The sequence below is a fragment of the Sphaeramia orbicularis genome, chromosome 5 (genome assembly GCF_902148855.1).
Source record: "Sphaeramia orbicularis chromosome 5, fSphaOr1.1, whole genome shotgun sequence".
Lineage (NCBI taxonomy): Eukaryota > Metazoa > Chordata > Actinopteri > Kurtiformes > Apogonidae > Sphaeramia > Sphaeramia orbicularis.
The window spans coordinates 46,571,510-46,590,344 of record NC_043961.1 but is presented as its reverse complement, the minus strand read 5'-3'; the positions used below and the strand labels follow the sequence as shown (position 1 = coordinate 46,590,344).

The 18,835-nt window shown below is 38.5% G+C and overlaps 1 protein-coding gene across 9 annotated transcripts in view; it reads right to left on the bottom strand.

The window, feature by feature from the left end:
* arhgap9 (Rho GTPase activating protein 9) overlaps nt 1–18,835 on the bottom strand; it is a 67,468-nt gene that overhangs the window by 46,069 nt on the left and 2,564 nt on the right. For 7 of the 9 annotated variants that reach the window (XM_030134162.1, XM_030134167.1, XM_030134166.1 and 4 more), the window contains exon 2: nt 5,483–5,564. The gene's annotated coding sequence lies outside the window, so the exon portion shown is untranslated. Of the gene's footprint in view, nt 1–5,482; nt 5,565–5,730; nt 5,750–5,786; nt 5,806–18,835 lie in introns of those variants that run through there. The other 2 variants (XM_030134164.1, XM_030134163.1) reach the window with 2 other exon arrangements.

The following is an 18,835-nucleotide window of genomic DNA, read 5'->3' as shown; positions in this document are numbered from 1 at the left end:
TACTCCCGGATAGACTTTATCTATCAGTAATAAATCACATTGAAGAGGTAAAAATATTTTATTCCAACATCACAGGCAGCAGTATAGTTGGGCAGTAGAGACAAATAGGACAGTTTTATCCCAATGTACAAGCATTTCATTGAAGACAGTGTGAGCACAACGTACTGTATTTCATTTTTGTCTCATCAAGTTCATTTCATCTGTAAATATAGATCCATTCCTTATATTTATTCATTCATTAACTAGGAAAAAAGACTCCTGGAGACTAAAAATCTCTTTCGAAATCGTGTCCTGGCCAAGACAGTGGCAGCAGATTAAATTAACCTGGATGTATTTCTGTGTGTAAAGGGCAAGGGTTCACGTCTTGGCTGAACATGCTGAGTTCTAGTCCTTCCTTGACCTCTGGACAACACCGCATCAAGAACCATCATTCATCTAGAGCTGATAGAACCACATGGGAAAGGATTACTGTGAAGCTCTACAACACGGAGCTTACACTAATAATATATCATTATACATTATACTAATAATAAAGACATAATAATAAAGAACACACAAAACACTTTTCTGACTCTTCCACTAGAAGCAATTAGATCAAGAAGTTTTTCAAAAAATTTGGTCTATGCACATACATTTCTGGAAAAACTTTTTAGGAAAAAGTCCTTTGATGTTATTGTAATATTTTGGTCACTGGATTCATCAGGTTCATGTGGTAGAGCTCATGTAAAAGCTGTCAGTTCTTTGAGGTGGTAGATGTTCCAAACTGTTTATGTAATGCGTAAAAAGAACCCCTTTTCACTTCTGAAGGTCCCAGGTGCCCTCCAGGCATGTTAGGAGACATGAAAAAAAAAACAACAAAACACTCTGCATTCTTGGATTCTTACATTGTTTTTCCACAAAAAAGTTCACTTGCAACAGGTAGATAGTAGCTCCATTATGACTCCAAAATATTTGTGATGTTACAAATCCTGCTGGCAAGTTCACATCTTGAACTCAGATTTCATGTTTCAGGGCAAAAAAACACCATTCTGCATGAATTCAACGTGAAATACAAACATTAACTCCTATGTTTGAGTGTAGGGGGAATTTGGAATACTATGCTGTGCTCTACTGTCACACCTGTCAATGCCATGTACATTTGTGACACAAAAAGAAATCTATAAAATATAAGCTGAATACATGTGTGCTCTGTTGTTCTGTTCTTGTTCTGTGATCTGTTCACCTCTAACCTCCAACACTAAATGGTATAATACATTAAACACTTTATTTCCCATTTAAAAACATCTATTACTGATGAGCTGGAGTAATTATACAAATGTTGTTGCGGCTCCTGATCTGTTTTCACAATGGACATTTTGTGAGAGTGCTGCAGAGCTCAGAGGGGACAAGTAAAAGTCAGAGGTACAAGAAGAGTAAGCAAACAGGAAACTGCAGACACACATCAAGGTTCAACCACAGTTTGGGTCATATCCTCCCCATGTAGTCATCTGTTTTTCTGAGATGAGACATCTTCAGCAGTTTAGTTACACCCTTTAATGTACAGTACAGTACAGTACAGTTTCAGACACTAAAATACCTTTGACTGTGGATCTCCGAGGAGCATTAATTGTTACCCTGCTGAGAATTGGAGAAGTAGTTGTTTTTGGCTAAAGTTTCCTGAAGCATAGCAATAGTAACCTCCACTTCCCTCCACCAGTGTGGATGTGTTTTGTATTTATGTCTCTGTGAAAAGGACTCTGCATATCTTTAATAAAATGTTGTAAAAAGAGGGCATAAGCCAAGGATAGTCCCATAAAATTCAAGAGCAGTTCTAGAGAAAGGACAACATACTGGATTTTTGCCTCACTTTTTCTGACATTTTGAGATAAGTTGGATTGATTTACAGGACTCTTAGGCGTGTGTCTTAGGCTACGTTCAGACAGCAGGTCTTAATGCAAAATTCAGAATTTTGGGTGAAATCCGATTTTTTTTGTGTGCTCATATTACACATTAAATGTGACTTCTATCAGTTTTGAGTATGAACTGAATGTGACCCTGAAGTGACCCCGCATGCGCAGAAGAGGTCCTGACTTAATACATGACCACGCAGACATGCACTGTGTTTACAGAAGTAAATATGTTTTTCCCACGACTCCTCCTCCTGGGACGCAGAATTGTGATGTTTGTTGCATTTCAATTACAGAAAGGTAGGATAAATGCGACCTGGCCGTTCAGACTGAAGTCACATTGCAAAATATCAGATACTTATCGGATTTAGGACCACATATGAAAGTGGCCTAGGTCGGATTTAAGAAAATCGGATTTGTGCTGATCAAACTGTCTGTAACAGATCAGATACAGGTCACATATGGGCAAAAATTGGGGCCACATTTGCCTGCAGTCTGAACGCTGCCTTAGTTTCTATTGATATACGACAAGGAAATACAGGGAAATATAGGACAGAGCATTAAAAGCCCAGAATAAAAGGACTTCTACAGTCATTCGTTAGCATTTAAAGCTATACCTACTGATCTGGCTTGTTGCACAGCACTTAGCAAAAATTTGAACACGAACAACTCGCCTCCCTCCAAAGCCCCACCCACTTCCCCCTGCCTGAGCTCTGATGCTCCCCTCCTCACCTGACACGGTGGAAAGCAGAGGTGCCGTCCACTCCAACGTGGCCGTGTACCCCTCCCTCAGCAATCAGACACAACATCATCCACCTGCTGTGTCTCCTTTATGATTAGGAGGCCCTGTATTTCAGTGTCTGGTCTGTGGATCATTGTCTTCACTGCACCTCATCACCTACAACAAATTCTCCCACAGAGTCGGCGTACTGTGCCATACTGTGAGCGTGCGGACTTCGCGCACTCTGTGGACGTTTGAGGTTTCATAGTCCATACACTTATCATTCTACATCATCCTACATTGTGTGACACCAAGTACATAAAAGTTCATAAAAACTGAGGTTTGTGTGAACGTGTCTGTGGAGTCAAGTACACCCAACTCTCGGACTTCATCTCCATCCTTCATTCACCAGACTCTGACTGCTGCAATCGGGTTTTGCTGTTTGTTCCCCTTGGTTATTGTTTCTGTTAAGAAATCTGTTTTTTTCAGCACTGTGCATTTGAGGCCTATCCATTCACACCCCTTGACAGGAGGAACAGCGTGAGTGAAACGTCAAAGGCACCAGTATTGGTTGTGGGATGGCAGTAATGAATGATAGACAGGAGGCTCAGCCAGGCTCGGCCAATTATTTTATTTGGATCAAATAAAACGATTGGTCAGACTTTTATCAGAAATATATGAGAATTAAACATTTTTGACTTTCAAACTTGGTGGATTTCATTTACATTTTAGTTTGCCACATGCTTTATTAGGGGCATTTTAAGATTAAAAAAGAAAAGTGTAAAAATGCCATATCATACAGTATAGCTTTAATGTGACCTCTGTTGTAACAATTAGAATCAGTTGACATGTGTTGAATGAAATCTTTTGTAAAACACCAACAGTTCTTGTTTTTAATGCTGTTCTCATATTTACTAAATACATATGTACATAATAATATGTCATTATAATCTTGCTAGAAGCAACTAACTGGTGCCCTACAAACTTTGCCCAGCATTGTGCATCTAAAAGCCTAACGTCTATATATAATTATTTAACCCTTGTGATTTATAGCAGAAATTACGGCCCCTGCACAAAACCTAAGAGCTCCTCAAACGCTGTTGTCACAGCTCAAAACAGTGGGCCAATATAAAAAGACAGATCTGGCCAAACAAATTCACTCACTGATTCAGTGTGTCTCAACCAGTGTGCCGCAGCACATAAGTGCCGTGAGAAATCATCAGGCGTGCCGTGGAAAATTATCCAATTTCATCTGATTGGTACTCTAAGCAAGCAGCGTGATATAGATACATACGATTGCACATGCCAATGATCCACTCCACTACAACAGTCTCCAGTTTCCCTTTGCAAAGTAAAAAGGAAAGTGAACTGGTCCCAATGCGGTGTGTTCTGTTGATAAAGACCCCCTCACTAGTGATGCGCGGATTAGCAAGTTACCCATGAACCCCGGGTATCAGGTTGGGACGGGGGATATACCTCCCATACTATTATACAATGGACCTCAATCTTGGGGTCTGTTTGAGGGGTCGCTGACACACCTCTCTCAGCTTTCTTGTTACAAATGCCGTGCGATAATGTCAGCCCTGCACCCCCAATGTGCTCAACCCCCCAAAAAACAGAGAGACTCAGAGCTGTTGAGGAAGATTCATGTGTGTCTTTCTTCAATTCCTACAAGAATATCAGCTTTGTGTTCAACTAAACAGGCCCAGGTTTCACACTGAGTAAATAAACTGAGACTAGATGTGCACTATATTTCAATAAATATACTTTGTGACATTTTTGTTTGGTGGTGTGCCTTGTGATTTTTGAAATGTAAAATATGTGCTGTGGCTCAACTAAATCTTTACCCCGTGTATCACTAAATGACTTCTAAAAACAAAAAACTAGCAATTGTGAGGGTGTCAGTGTGCATTATCTGTTAAAACATAAAATTAATTTTTGATAAAATTAAGCACCACTATTTGGAAATGACAGGAGAAACATGTTTTGAATGAATGGTGTAACAAATAATAGGTTGCATTTAAATTTTTCGAGTAAAAAACTTGATTCTTGTCATTAATTTGATACATGGCCCTTTATGGAGTAAAATTTGAGTCCAGGTCAGATATAAAGACTAGCTCTCATCAGCATGAGTAAAGTTAGTGTTAAATAAAGACACAGGGCTTTATCATTACATGTGCAAATTACAGTCTAAGTCCAAGCATTTTGTGTTATTCACAGATTGGGAACTTCAATGCTGCTACCAAATCTTGTCGACTCAGGCTGTAGGGAGGCAGGATGAGCAAAAACTGACTTTTCAGACAACATGACAGACGCTTCTAATCCTACGACTCACAGCAGCAACATAAACAGCTCATATAACTGTATAAAATTAAAATCGCCTTATTACAAGAACAACAAGCAAGGGCAAATGTAAGGGTGGTGTCTGAAAAATAAAAGACTGTCGATTAAAGTCCAGGCCATGTTTTTCTATTTGCAGGTCAGATGGCAGTGGCTTTGTGCACCCAAACATAGAGGGAGGCCCATATGGTGTGTAGAACACACACAGACACAGTGTAAGGGCTGCTGAGAGGCAATAAGACTTAGAGCCAAAAGCTGAAGGCACAGGGATTAGGGCACAATATCAATTGGACAAATGAAGAGATCAAAGAAATGGAAAAACAAAGAGGTGAGGAATAAAACAATACAATACAATACAATCAATCAATCAATCAATCAATAAATAAGAGGTAGATGAGAGAACAGTGTGTAAGTGGGTGTTGTATGTCTGCTGCCTTTGCCTGAGAACTTTATAAATAAAACTGAAACGAAGAAATGGAGAATAGAGAAATTGTGCATGTATATAAGGCAGATGAAAAGGCAAGTTTCAACTCACCGTGGTCCTGAAGAGAGAGAGTCTTCACATCAGGGATGTCACCAGTTTTATCAAATCCATGCATGCAGCTCCGCAGATAAGCCTACAAAAAAACAAAACAAAATGAGAACTGCATAAAATGGGTTATGGGTTAATGAAAAGGTAGGGCAGGGAACAACATAACAAAATTAGACACAATCTCTCTCTCTGTGCACGCATGCACGCACGCACGCACACACACACACACACACACACACACACACACATACAGTTAATCCTATGCTGCCAAAAGATCCAGTCTCTACCCACTGAACTCTTTACTGACCTAGCCTTCTCTCATTAGCAAGCATTTTACCAGAGATGAAAATAGGAGGAAGTGACAGAGGCAGAGAGAGAGAGAGAGAGAGAGAGAGAGAGAGAGAGAGAGAGAGAGAGAGCGTCAGCTGGCTATTAAGCATTCATGCAAATAAACTATATTTGAACTTGAGAAAGAGGAACATGACTGAAGAGGAAACAGAGCAAGAGAGGACCAATGCACTGACCAAACAGCAGCGTCCTGCAGCACAGTTCAATGATTTAACTATTGATCTATGCACTGAGGTCAACAGGGCCTGTGGGCAACCGAGATCTAGCACATTGTTAACACAACTGGCAATAAAACTCACAACTTTGCTTTCAACCTGTTTGCTTTGGTGTCCAACAACTTTTAATTCAAGGCATTTTCTGAGTGTATTTGGAATCATGAGTATGAAAACTGTAGACAACAAGCATTTTAGAACAGATCAGCTGGCAGTGACGTTTTATAAAGGCTGAAATCAAAATAATAGCTTTGGAAAAACCTGAATGAGCCAGTTAATTTGACAAGATCACTACCCCTACCCTCTAAAACTTTAAAAAATAGAAAACCACATTATGCATTTGAACCAGTAAGTCCTGAACATCTTAACTAAACATATAGTTCATAGCAATTACACTATAACTGAACTTCAAACTAACCATGGAAAATCTGGATGGTTCTGATCTACAGCAATATAACACAAGAAAATTAAGTGAAATTTCTGAGTTTGATAGTAGATTTAGTTTAGCATTAGAAATGCACAACTAATTCAAACGAATACAAATCCCAATCACAGTGTTGAATTAAAATGTTGAGAGTGTATGATGATATTTTGGATTTCTTGACACAGGACAGAAAGACTACATCTTTAGAGGTTACTATTTTCAAGTTTGCATTTTTGAGTTGGAAAAAAACAAACAAAACAAAACAGAAATTTCAAAATAAATAAAGTTTTAATCTGTACATATTCTTGATAGTCGAGCAACTGCATATGGCAAATGCAAATTCCAATTGTCCACAATAATCACATAAATGACTTTTTTTATTGAGTAATGCAGCCTTTTCAGCCACCATCCACCAGTGTACTTCATGCATAGACTTTACTTGACCAGGCATTTTTCACAACCCAATGTAATAGTTTTTCATTTTTATTTTATTATCAGTCACAGAGAACATCAATTAATGACCTTTTGAACCCACAGTACTAAACTACAGGCAGACTCATACAACTGCAGTTACACCCACTAACTACTACTTTGACTGCAGCGCTGCACACATTGTGTTTCATTGCTAAATCCCTTTTTGTTCCATTCTCTCTTGCTCACACAAAAATACAACAGACCTATATGGCAATATCCCCTCATTTTTTACACACACTCTGAAACAGATGATCATATGCTGAAGGAAAGACTGTTGTTGGCTTGTCTTTGTGGAGGAGACAACTGGCCATATTCCTGAGTTCAAGGCTGGTAGTGGTAGCAGCAGGAACACCTCTGCCCCAAAATCTGACCTTAAACTGATGCATGTAACTCTAACTGATAGATATACTCTCAAACTTAGAGGCTCAACTATTCAAATAAGTAGAACAGCAGTCAATGATACATAACTGCCAAGATTTTGCAGTCCTGATCATGATATTCAATCTAAAAGTGTAATAAAGAGTGGAGGAAAGCATCAAGAGTTTTGTCCTTGGTCCATGCAAAACTCTTACATTTCATTTCATGTCACTGAAGCAGAATGCAAACCCTTGTGTAATACATTAAACAGATGAAAGATGAAAAAATCCAGTAATGTGTAGAAAGAAGTGACTTTAGAAAAAGAACACCTGAGACCACTGAATTAGAACAATATGACCACAGTTATTTGATCGATCTGTACTTCTAAATAATCAATATCAACTGGATCAACATCACAATGGCCTCTCTAAAAAGTTCTAGCACAAGTGGAAGCCCAGCTTGATCTCTAAACTGAGTGGAGTGAAGGCTGCTGGTGCAAAACTCAGATCATATCCATATTCAGTCCATACATTTGAAATGGAATGAGGGTCGCTTTAATAATCATGGCTACATGGTCTTCAAAGAGATGAGACATGGAGGACAGGGGTATGGAGTGAATGAGGAACTTCAAAGGGTTTGCGCATGCACCCTGATGTCCTCATACTGATAGCAAACACACACTAACACACATACACACATAGGCTGTATTATGAGTGTCTTGACACAGAAAGCTTCACACAATGCACACAGCTATAATCATCATCCACTATGTCATGCAAAACATACAAAGATACTGCAGGGTAAAAATATGACGGCTGAAGTGGAGAGGACTGCATCAGCCAAACAAATGCTTATCTTCATCTTCTCCAGAGTGATGATCCATGCTGCCTATGCATGACGCTCATTGTTTCTGATGCAAATAAGCTTTTGGTTTCTCTGCTCATCTGGCTGTTTGAGTCCAAACTTGGAGTCAGGTAGTCTGTGTGAACTCAAGTATTTCATCACATCCCTACATCATATATTATGGGTAAAAGGAGTTGTAACACAGCAGTATATCTTGGAATGGGCCTTGAAATCCTCCTCAAATCCTAAAGCCAAACACTGTTTCATGAATTCAACTCAAACAAAAGTTCAGAGTAACATCTTCAGGGTGCTGTACGGGTGGGACAAAATATCCAAAATATCAAAACAAAAATATATCTCATCAAAACTGTGAAACTTTGTCAATACGCTAATATATTTATTAAAGCATGCAAGCATTTTAAACAAATTCCTTTGCCATTTTGACTCATCACAGCAACTATTTCTTGAAATTATGATGTAGTTGGTCAAAGAAGATTCAATCATTGCATGTGATATAGAGGCACAAAGCTAAAGATGCTGAAGACTGTGCACTAACTGCACATCGTACATCTCAGTCATCACATTCCAAAAACCAGTGCGTTCACATTGTCCGTTACAGCAAAATGCACTGCACTCTCAGTTGCCTGAAATACACTCAAAATGGTCAAAATACTGAGTGTGGAATGCTGGACATGTCTCACCGCCAATGATTGCCACCTTGGCTGCATAAGGACGGGATCAGAAATGATAGCAAAGGAAGCTGCTATCTCGGGTGTGAACACCACTGGACGACATCATAGTACTTTTACTACAAATACTTTTACTAAATATTACTACAAACAAAAGTATAAGGAGTTAGTGAATAATGCAACAAATAAAATACAGAAAGTTAAGTGTGGAAGATATTTTGGCAGACAGTAATGCTTTGCTGGTTGACCGTTAAAAGCAGTTGATTTGAGATATTAACTTGTTGAAATTGCACATTGCAAAAGTAGATACTCTGTACAGTGTACTGCAAGTGTAAAAATGGAAGTACTTCATTTGAGACACAGGACATCAGATCCTGTCCTGTGACATCATTGATACTGCAAGGTGGGCAATAAAGACATAGCTCATACTTTTTGCTGTTTCACGTCTTTTTTTTTCATCATTTACACAGTTATTGTAGTGCATTGCAGGACTGGGCAATGAAAAAAAAATCTCAGAATAGGGTCACAAAATTTTGATTGGCAAGTACACCTCAGAAGGGTGTCCACCATATATAAAATAATACAACACCATGCTGACAGTGCTTCCACATAGTGTTTTTGTCTCATTTACAGTCAAACTGCTTCTGTCCTGCCTGCTGTCTCTGAGAGTCTGATACATACAGACAAAGGAAGGAACTTCATGGTGCATTCAGGTGCACCTTATGCAACTCAGACATCTGTACTAAACTTGCCTGTTGTTTCAAAGTTAAATTTCCTTTGTTTAAATACATGAGTCTATATGTGTCATTTATACTATATGTATGAAATTATCAAAATATGCGACATTGTAAATAACAATACTGACAAACACAGAAAAAAAGCATTTTTGTGTATTGCAGAAAATAGTCTTAAAATGTGTCAGATATACTTTTCTCAGCGATGACATTGTGATAGTCTCTGATCGAGTGCTGTCAGTGTCTTTGAATACACGACATACATGCATGAAAAGCCAAGACAATTTCATCTACATATCCCAATATAACACTGCAGTATGCAGATATTGGTGTTAGTGAATGAGTGATTCAAAGCCACAAAAATGTTACCTTCCAAATATCAATTAGGAAATTAATGCTATTTAACCTAACATCAGTCCCTTCTCATCTGAAGAGTAGTTCTACTAAGGGCAGCCATGTAAAAGGAGTGTTCACTTTGTCTGTGAATATACACTTAAGCACTAGCGCTGATGTCTTTCTCTCCATATGAGACACATGCCTCAAGCCAAAACAGCCTTTCATCCTCCCAGAGCCATGCATTATTGATGATTAGACCACAGAGAGACACTGAAACACACAGTTTCCCTGTGACGGTTGGCTGCATGCATGTGAATCCATGTCTGTGTGTGTATAAACAGGTGGGCTGGAGTGTTAATTGTCAGAGAGCCAATCAAAAAGCAGTTGATGGCAATAAAGCAGCCATTGGCTCACATTCTGTACCAATATCATGACAACAGCCTCTGTGTCCAACTGTCTCTACTCTGGGTGTTCTGTTTTTTGTTGCACATAACAACATTTAATATGTGTGATGCCATCATTTCAAGCATTTGCTGACGCAATACTTGTGTTTACAATGAAGCCTGCAGCCTGCATCGACACATAGCAAACTTCTTCAGAGAGCTAAAACTTGTAGAATATTCTTATTTCCCTCATATAAATATAAACAACAACGAGACAGACCAGTGTTTGCCATTTTAGGCAAACTAGTGCAGGATTGCTCAGGGGGGATTTTAAACTTTAAAAAAATTAATACAAGCTTCACATTTTTTAATTAACACATGCCTTCTCCGAAGAAAATGGAAGGTGAAAAACATGCAGCCGTTTTACTTACACTAAAAGAAAAAAATGTTTAATTCACTCACAGAAAAGCATTTTTACATCAATAGGCAGTCTTTTGAGTGGCTACAGTGTGGTTGCACTGGTTTATTTTTTTCATTAATTTACAGGTAGTCAGAATGAGCTTCTTTTTCTCCTTTTACCATTTTATAAAGAGTGGGATCAAGTGTTTCAATGATACTAAACTATAAAACATGTATTTTGAGCTAGAAACACACAACTTATCTGTGACAAAACACATCAATACTGGTGATGACACATACAAAAGTTGATAAATGAGCCTGTTCTCTCTCCAGAGTTGTCATACACTGCCGCTTGGTCATGACCTGTTGACGTTTGTTTCAATGATCTGACCCTAACTCTAAACCTATTTATAAATTTCACCCTGGAGGGCAAAACACTGATCCCCTATGATGTGAACACTGTACATAAGCCACTTTTACACAGAGATACCAGAAAAAAGGTGAGATGGTGATCCCACCTTTTTGCCACCATTGATCGATTTACACAGCCAAGCCAAAGGAGTAACAGAGTTGAGACAGGCTGGGCTTTTACACAGTGGATGTGCGTTCCAGAATAATATATATATGTATAACTTGCACATTGGAAATAAATACCCAGAGCATAGCGGTGTTGCTAACCTCTCCAGAGTTGACCCGTCTTTCACCATTCCACAAATGTTAGCATGGATAGAGTCCTCCGCCCGAAGTGACAACAGCGTCTCCCCTGTTCGACATCTTTCTGATTGTGTTGATATGTTTGTTTAATGTACATGGCCCGTGCTCATTTTTAAATGCCCCCAACACAGGGATCGCACACGCAATAAGTCATCAAAACGTCACACCTTGGTTGCAGAACAAGAGGTGTTCCTTTTACATAGTGTTCCAGAATCATGATTCCACCTTTATCACGGCTCTGTTACTACCTCCAGAGGCGTTACAGAGCCATGACAGAGGTGGGACCAAATGATCCCACCATTTTGTTTACAAAGACGTCATTCCGGAATAAAGGTGAAATATTCCCGGAACAGAAGTGCTGTGTAAAAGGGGCTACAGAGTGCACATCTATCAATTTAACATCTGTTTAAAGCTACAAATACTTGGATTACTTTAGAAAGAATTTTTAACAAAATACATTTCAGACACTTCAAATACAGCTCTTTGGCAGAGGCTAAGGCTGGGTGCCCAGTTCGATTCCAACCTGAGATTATTTGGTGTATCACTCCCTTACTCTCTCTTCTCCCTCTTTATCTGTCTCTACACTAAATCTATCAACTAAAACTAAAATGACATAAAATAAATATTAAAACAAGACAATATTATGTGATAACTGGCAGGAAGAAGACATAAGCCTCCTATAAATTTGTCATATGATAATTACTGCATGTATAATGTTAGATTTAAATGTGAAGAATACCCAACAAAAGTAAATCCTTGAGACATCTGAAAATGACGATATAGGCCAGGCTTATCTTATCTTACCTTATCTTAAGACCAGAATTTGTACTGTTCCACCATACAGGAGCATCCTGTGTTTATGTGTGCGTTTTTTCTATTTGTCTTTTTATTAATCATAACCATGTTGACTTTATTTCTAACCTTAACCAAACTGTAACCATAGCATTGTCCAGAAATCTGCCTTGCGTATTGGTCGATATCTGGTCAGTCGATATACGATACCGATCCGATGTCATTGTTGATTTAGAAAAGAGGTTCTCAAGTAGGGGGCACTGGCACCTACAGCACTGGCTTGTGCGTGCAGAGTGAAATTTGAGATAGAGATAAAGAGAGAGAGGTACATCACGGTACATACGAAGAACCCCCCCATCTTAGTAAGTATTCATTCCCTCTCAGTCTTACGATTTATTCACTCACCCCCACCCCCACCCCGTGGTGCGTCCATGTTTCTGGGGGGCAGAAGGTAGTCAATGAAAAGATGAGCAGAACTTACTTCACTTTCACATTCTTACAGCTTTATCTACAGAGCTATATAACCCATCACATTCCTCCACATACAGGTCAGTCAGGTTATTTTTAGAATTACGTTCGCCATGCATGACGTAGCCCGTGTCGCCAAATTTTACAGGGGAAGGATCGGTCTTACGGATTGGTTGTTTCTACCGAACCCCGATCCAGCTAAAATGTTGATATCGGAGTCGATATCCGATCCTAATAACGGATCAGTGCAACCTTACTGCTGAATCACTCCTTTTGTTGGAGATCTCTAGATTTAAGAACATTTCAGGGCCTAAGTTCCTCATAGGAAGGTACTGTATGACGGCCAGAAAATTCAGCAAAAATATTCTCTATATGCCATAAATTTAAATGGATATTGATTTTTAAGAACTGCTGGAAACATCTGATAAAATGTTAAACATACAATCTCATCAAAATACATTAGACAAGTGTAGTTATTTTTAGATTTTACATTCTGGAAATGTCACATATTGTAGCTTTAATGATCATCAAAACATTTTGTCTTACTTTACATTTTTCCAACAATAGCCTTCAAATATGAAAGACAGGTGCCTTTCTAAAAAACAAAAACAAAACAAAAAGCCAACCGCTTCCCTTCCTGACTGGACTGGTGGGTTGTTGTTGAGCCTGTGGGAATGTGTGGTACATTGATGTTTTTAATGAAGAGCACTGAGCTCCATTGATCCACCAGGGATGAGAGTGAGCTGTCAAAAGCTATCAGGCGAGTCAAAGACCCACTTTTAGTCCAATGCAGCTGAAGTGAGCACGATACGGTTAGGGCACAAGGAAGAGCAGCTAAAACCTCCTGAGGCAAACGTTACAGAGAAGAAGCACACACACAGACACAGCTTTGAAGCCTTCAGAGGGGAAAGGTTATTCGTTCAAGAAAGGAACATTACACAATCAAATAAGGGATTAGGATGTGTCAAACTTTGCAGTGTTTACACATGGTTCTTCATGCCCATTATTCAAGAAAGACTGAGGAGCACTTTTACCTTCTCTTCATCTAAAAAGGTCACCACATATATTAATTTCTCTTTCACATCCCTTTTATTTATTAACTCCATATGACATTCCAGTATGACTGCTTTTATTTATTTATTTTTACTGTGCGAAGGACAAATGAAGTTTACAAGACACAGTTATAAAAGAGAAACCAGAGCCAGAGTAGCAGTATAAACTATATTTAATACTCAACAAATAAACCACTGTGACATGTTCTCCAAGCTTTAGAAACAATGACGGCCAACTTATAAACACTCAAATGAAAACACTTCATTCTGTCATCAACCGTTCAACCAGAATGTCTGAACAGATGTTTCACTTATAGGTCCTGTGAGGACTTTCTATGTGATCTTGAAAAAGTCTCATTATTACATATATGCCTGATTGTAGTCTGCAATTTAAAATGAGATTATCATATCATTATTATATTTCCAAAAGCTATTTTGAGCTTCCGTGGTCGGGTTGGACAGGATTGGACTGATTTACGGCAGAGTTATGCCTCTGTGACAACACCATGCAGAGTTGAGCAGTGAGACAGCTGAATGAGTAAAAAGTAAGATCTGTCCTTTGTCCTAAAGAAAGGGATTTCTTGCATTTATTTTGTTGTAATGGTGGACACTGGAACTGGAGTTGGACTGGCAAAAAGAAAAAGGACAGAAGAGTAGAAGAAAGCTAAATGGGAGAGTGATTGAGCACGGGCTAAAACACTGGTAAACCTCTGCATTGCTTTCAACCAATGGAGTAAACTAAGGGAGTTAAAAGGAAAATAGACCCAGAGTTGGCCCTCTTCCTACTAGACAGGTATAGAATGCTTCTTTTCTTTATACATATACATTGGAACATTGTATTTTACTATAGTGGCTGTTGGTAGCTCAGTCAAACTCTTAGTAAACACTTTTGTGTTAGCCGCACGGCTAACTCTTTGGCATCAGTAATATGTTTTACTTTGAGCATTTTTTCAGTCACAAACTAAGGGCTTCATAAGGTGAGACTGAAATGGCTACAGAGTTTAATGTTCATACCAGGGCCTGGATACTAAACTGCCCGTTGGGAACAAGACAATTATACAAGTAGAATAGCAATTTCTGAAAAAATTGCACTGTCAATGCAGAAGGCTGAAGCAGCTTGTGCTGAACTGCTAATGCAGAATGCTGAAGATGTTGAATGACTAAAGTAATTCCTGAAAATGCTTATATGATTGGGACACATCTTAAGGTGAAGACAAACCAACCTGACTGTTGATCGTCGCCAGAAAAGGTAGCCCAACTAATCAGTCGGCTTCTGCTCCCCCAACACAGTCAAAAAAGTGTGAAGAACACACCAAATTGACTACCGGCATTTGGCGTACATTCTGTGCTTGCGCAAGATGTAAAACCGGAAAATGATGGAATATCTCTCTAAACACAGAGCTCACTGTCATCAGTCATTGTTGTCAGCAGAGAGTGTTGAGTAGTCAAAAGGGTTGTTGTTTTTGTACTTGTTGACTGGATGGCTAGTAATAAGAAGATACTGGTGTTGTCAGCTCTCTGGCTTCTTCTTGTGGAAGAAGAAAGATGTTGCAGGCGAAAACTAAGGCGAAATCACACTATGCTAACAATGCTAACAGTGTTCACTTCATGGAATGAATGAAGTCCACAGGCAACACTGACTGGCACTCATTTAGATATGAAATGAACAGTGAATGGCCTATTATAGAAGACAATAATAGTTTAAAGTACCTTGGCATAGCTATATTCACATGTAAACTTGTCATTCACTGATTCACTAGTAAAGGGCTATCCCTCCACCAATTAGATTGGTCCGACTGAATGTGGCCGATTATACATGTTGAATCAGCCGAAAAGACTGGCGGCGGCATTAACGATGGCCGATTGCAGAGAACACACCGACCAGACTCATGTCACTGACATTGCCAGACTGCCTGACGACGTCCGACCGCTAAAAATCGGGTTGGTGTGTCTTCGCCCTTAGAACACCGGTCTGTGAGTAACACTAAACAGATAGTCTGCTCACCTTCTGAGCACTAAATTCTAGGGCACCATAAAGGGTGTGTGTGTGTGTGTGGGGGGGGGGGGGGTAAACATGATGTAAGCTCCAGAGTAAAAGAGAGGCATAGAGGCTGAGAGTTGGACATCCAAAGCTAAGTTTTATTTTCAGTTTCACGCCAGTTACTAAACTACGCTACAAACGGACTTTATGAAATTTGCTTGTTGTCTCGTTTTAAACATCGCTTTGCACCCTGCAAGTTGTTGTCTTGAAAAAAGAAATGCAGAGATGTAAAGAAGATGCACTCTTCATTCATTAGCTTAAAAACAAATGCACAACTTGGCCAGAGTTACACCCTTACAACAGTAGTTGCTAGTGCTCATGGGAAGTGGAGTCTACGTCCCAGAAAAACACCACTGATTCCGGTTGAAGGTGTCACTGCAATCCACTTCAAATGGATACTCCTCACAGGACCTTTAATATAGATATTAACTCATCTTAATAAAGGCAATGAAACAGGAAAATGTGGTATATTTGTACAGCTTGTAATAATAATAATAATTCATATTATTTGTTGTAAATATTTTAAAAATCTACCAACTCCAGGAGCCACATGAGGGATTTCTGTTCTCAGCCATGCAACAAAAGACATCCAACTCTCCACTGAGTTTTCTGTGACAGAACCAGTCCTGATTCTAAACTATGTTCTGTGTATACATTGTCTGTTTGGAGGGATAGAAGGATCTAACTGTCAAACAAAAAACAAATATTATTGATGGAATGGGTCCATCACTACATGATCCAAAATGGATCACTTCCTTATTACTGGGCATATCTGAAAGTACGACCTTATGTAGTAGAAGTATTTCTCAGTAATGACTGCAGTTTCTGGGTTTAAAGACAATGAATATAAATGTTACCTTAGGTTTAAGTTGTTATGATGTAAAAACAACATTTTTCAACAATTAAAGTGATTTTTGTTATGTCAATGGTGAATTACATGTGACTTGAGACACAGACCACTGAGGTGTTTCACACAAAACTAGAAGTTGCTTTGGTATTTTTTATAATAAATTGCAACTTTCTTGTCTTCTAAAATTATAGACTCTTATTATAGATTACTTTAGATAAACCATGATCTTATAGGTAAGTGGTGACACAATTTAAATGTTATCAAATTATTATTTGTCAAAAACCTTTGTCTATTATTTGTCTCAGTATCAACCTCTGTTCAAACAGTATTTCCTCCACAGTGAGGTCTGATGGGTTCAGTGGAAGGGGCGGGACTTCACTTCTCTGTACATGTGTGAAAATGCTACTTCCTGTCACAATTATTTCCAAGCAGATCTACAATTTCCAGGACTCAAAGATAGTGAAACGTTAGTATCATCTTTTCGTTCCCAGCAACAGCTTACCATTTCAGTCAGACTGAGGGGAAACTAGAATATAAGTAGAAATGTTATATACAAATAATTTATGCAAAAATAAAAACTTTTACATTCTCAGCTTTTGGGAAAAAGGTAATAAGAGGATTCACCTAGCTGCAATCTACAAATCCACTGTTATCTTTAACCATTTTTTCAAGCATTCTTATAATTATATTCAGACTGCATGATAATATTTCATTAGTATAAGCATATTTTTCATCTAACCTACCCAAATCTTCCACAAAAAACCCCTGAAGTTTGGAGCCCAAAGAGATCTGCAGTGACTTACTCCAAAGAAAATTCCTTTCTAATAATTCCGCATTTTATTAATGAAAGAGTCCAGCCCATATCAATCTAAACTGTCAAAATAAGATATGAATGCCTAAAAACAGCATCTCTAGAAAGAATTTGCTATCTGATAGTATTTTTCATTCGTTTTTCATTATTTTTCATTTTTCTACTTTTGGAGTGATATTAAAATTGTAGCACCCATATACATAATACAACCTATAAGCACAAATTATTGCACACATTCACATTACAGTAAAAGTAAATGCAGGATTAAAGTGGATTAATCTATGGCACAGATGAGATTATAGGATGAGCCACTGTAGCTGTGACATAGGAAGCTGCTTTCATATAGATAATACAGAGTCCAGCCACAAATCACAATCACTCGGCTACAACACTAGGCCTCATTCACTAATATGTGCGTGGAAATGTTCTTAATTTGTGCACAAAATAAGTGCGTACACAAAATCATTATGGGACTCATGACGCACTGGCCAATTTTGTTCTCACCACCTTGCGTATGTGTGTGAATCAGAATCATTCTATATTGACAGGCACATGCTTGCAATTTGTTATTGGCATTTGATTAGCATACTACCACGCCCTCATTTCTCCACATAAGGAAGCTGCTTGCCTAGAGCTGATTTGTGAATGAAGGAACCTGATACACGAGGAGAGAAGTAGTATATTTCACAGTTTGTTAGAAGCGATGGCGCTAAAAGGTAAAAAACAAAAGAACTTTACAACCACAGAAATTGAAACAATTGTATCTGAGGTGAAAGCCAGAAAAGGAATAATCTTCAAGAGAGTCTACTTGGAGGTGACGATGGTATAAAAAAAAAAAAAAAAGATGCTTGGACTGCAATCACCGAGGCTGTCAACGTAGTATCCCTGGAGAAGCACATAGTGGACAAATGCGTAATTTCATGGCACAAGAAATTGTTGGGAGTGGGTGATCATTATAGGTCAAAACAATTAAATGAAAGTCAAAACTGTTAGGCCTACATTTTGAAATGTACAATTTTATATATTTCTTTGTAAACTAGGACAGTTGTTATCATTGAATATTTTAATTGTCAAAATGATGAGGGTGAAAGTGTGTCAATTTCATGGTTGTTTAATGCATTTGGCCAATATGTTATTAAATTAATAATTTTTAAAAATGTTAATTAAATCTCTTTTTAATGAATGTGGTTTTGTATGCTCTGTATGTACTTAAAAGGTATGTTTGCATTTTCTAAGCCAGTTTGGCCTTCCTCATTTGTGTGTTCGCATGGGCTGAGGCAGTTCTAAATTTGTTTGCAGCGTAAGAACAAATTTGGGTACGAAAATATTGATGAATCCTGGATTTGTGCATCAAACAATCGTACGTAGATTTGTGCGCACGCACTGTTTATGAATGACGACCACTGAGTCTATTTTATAGGTATAATGT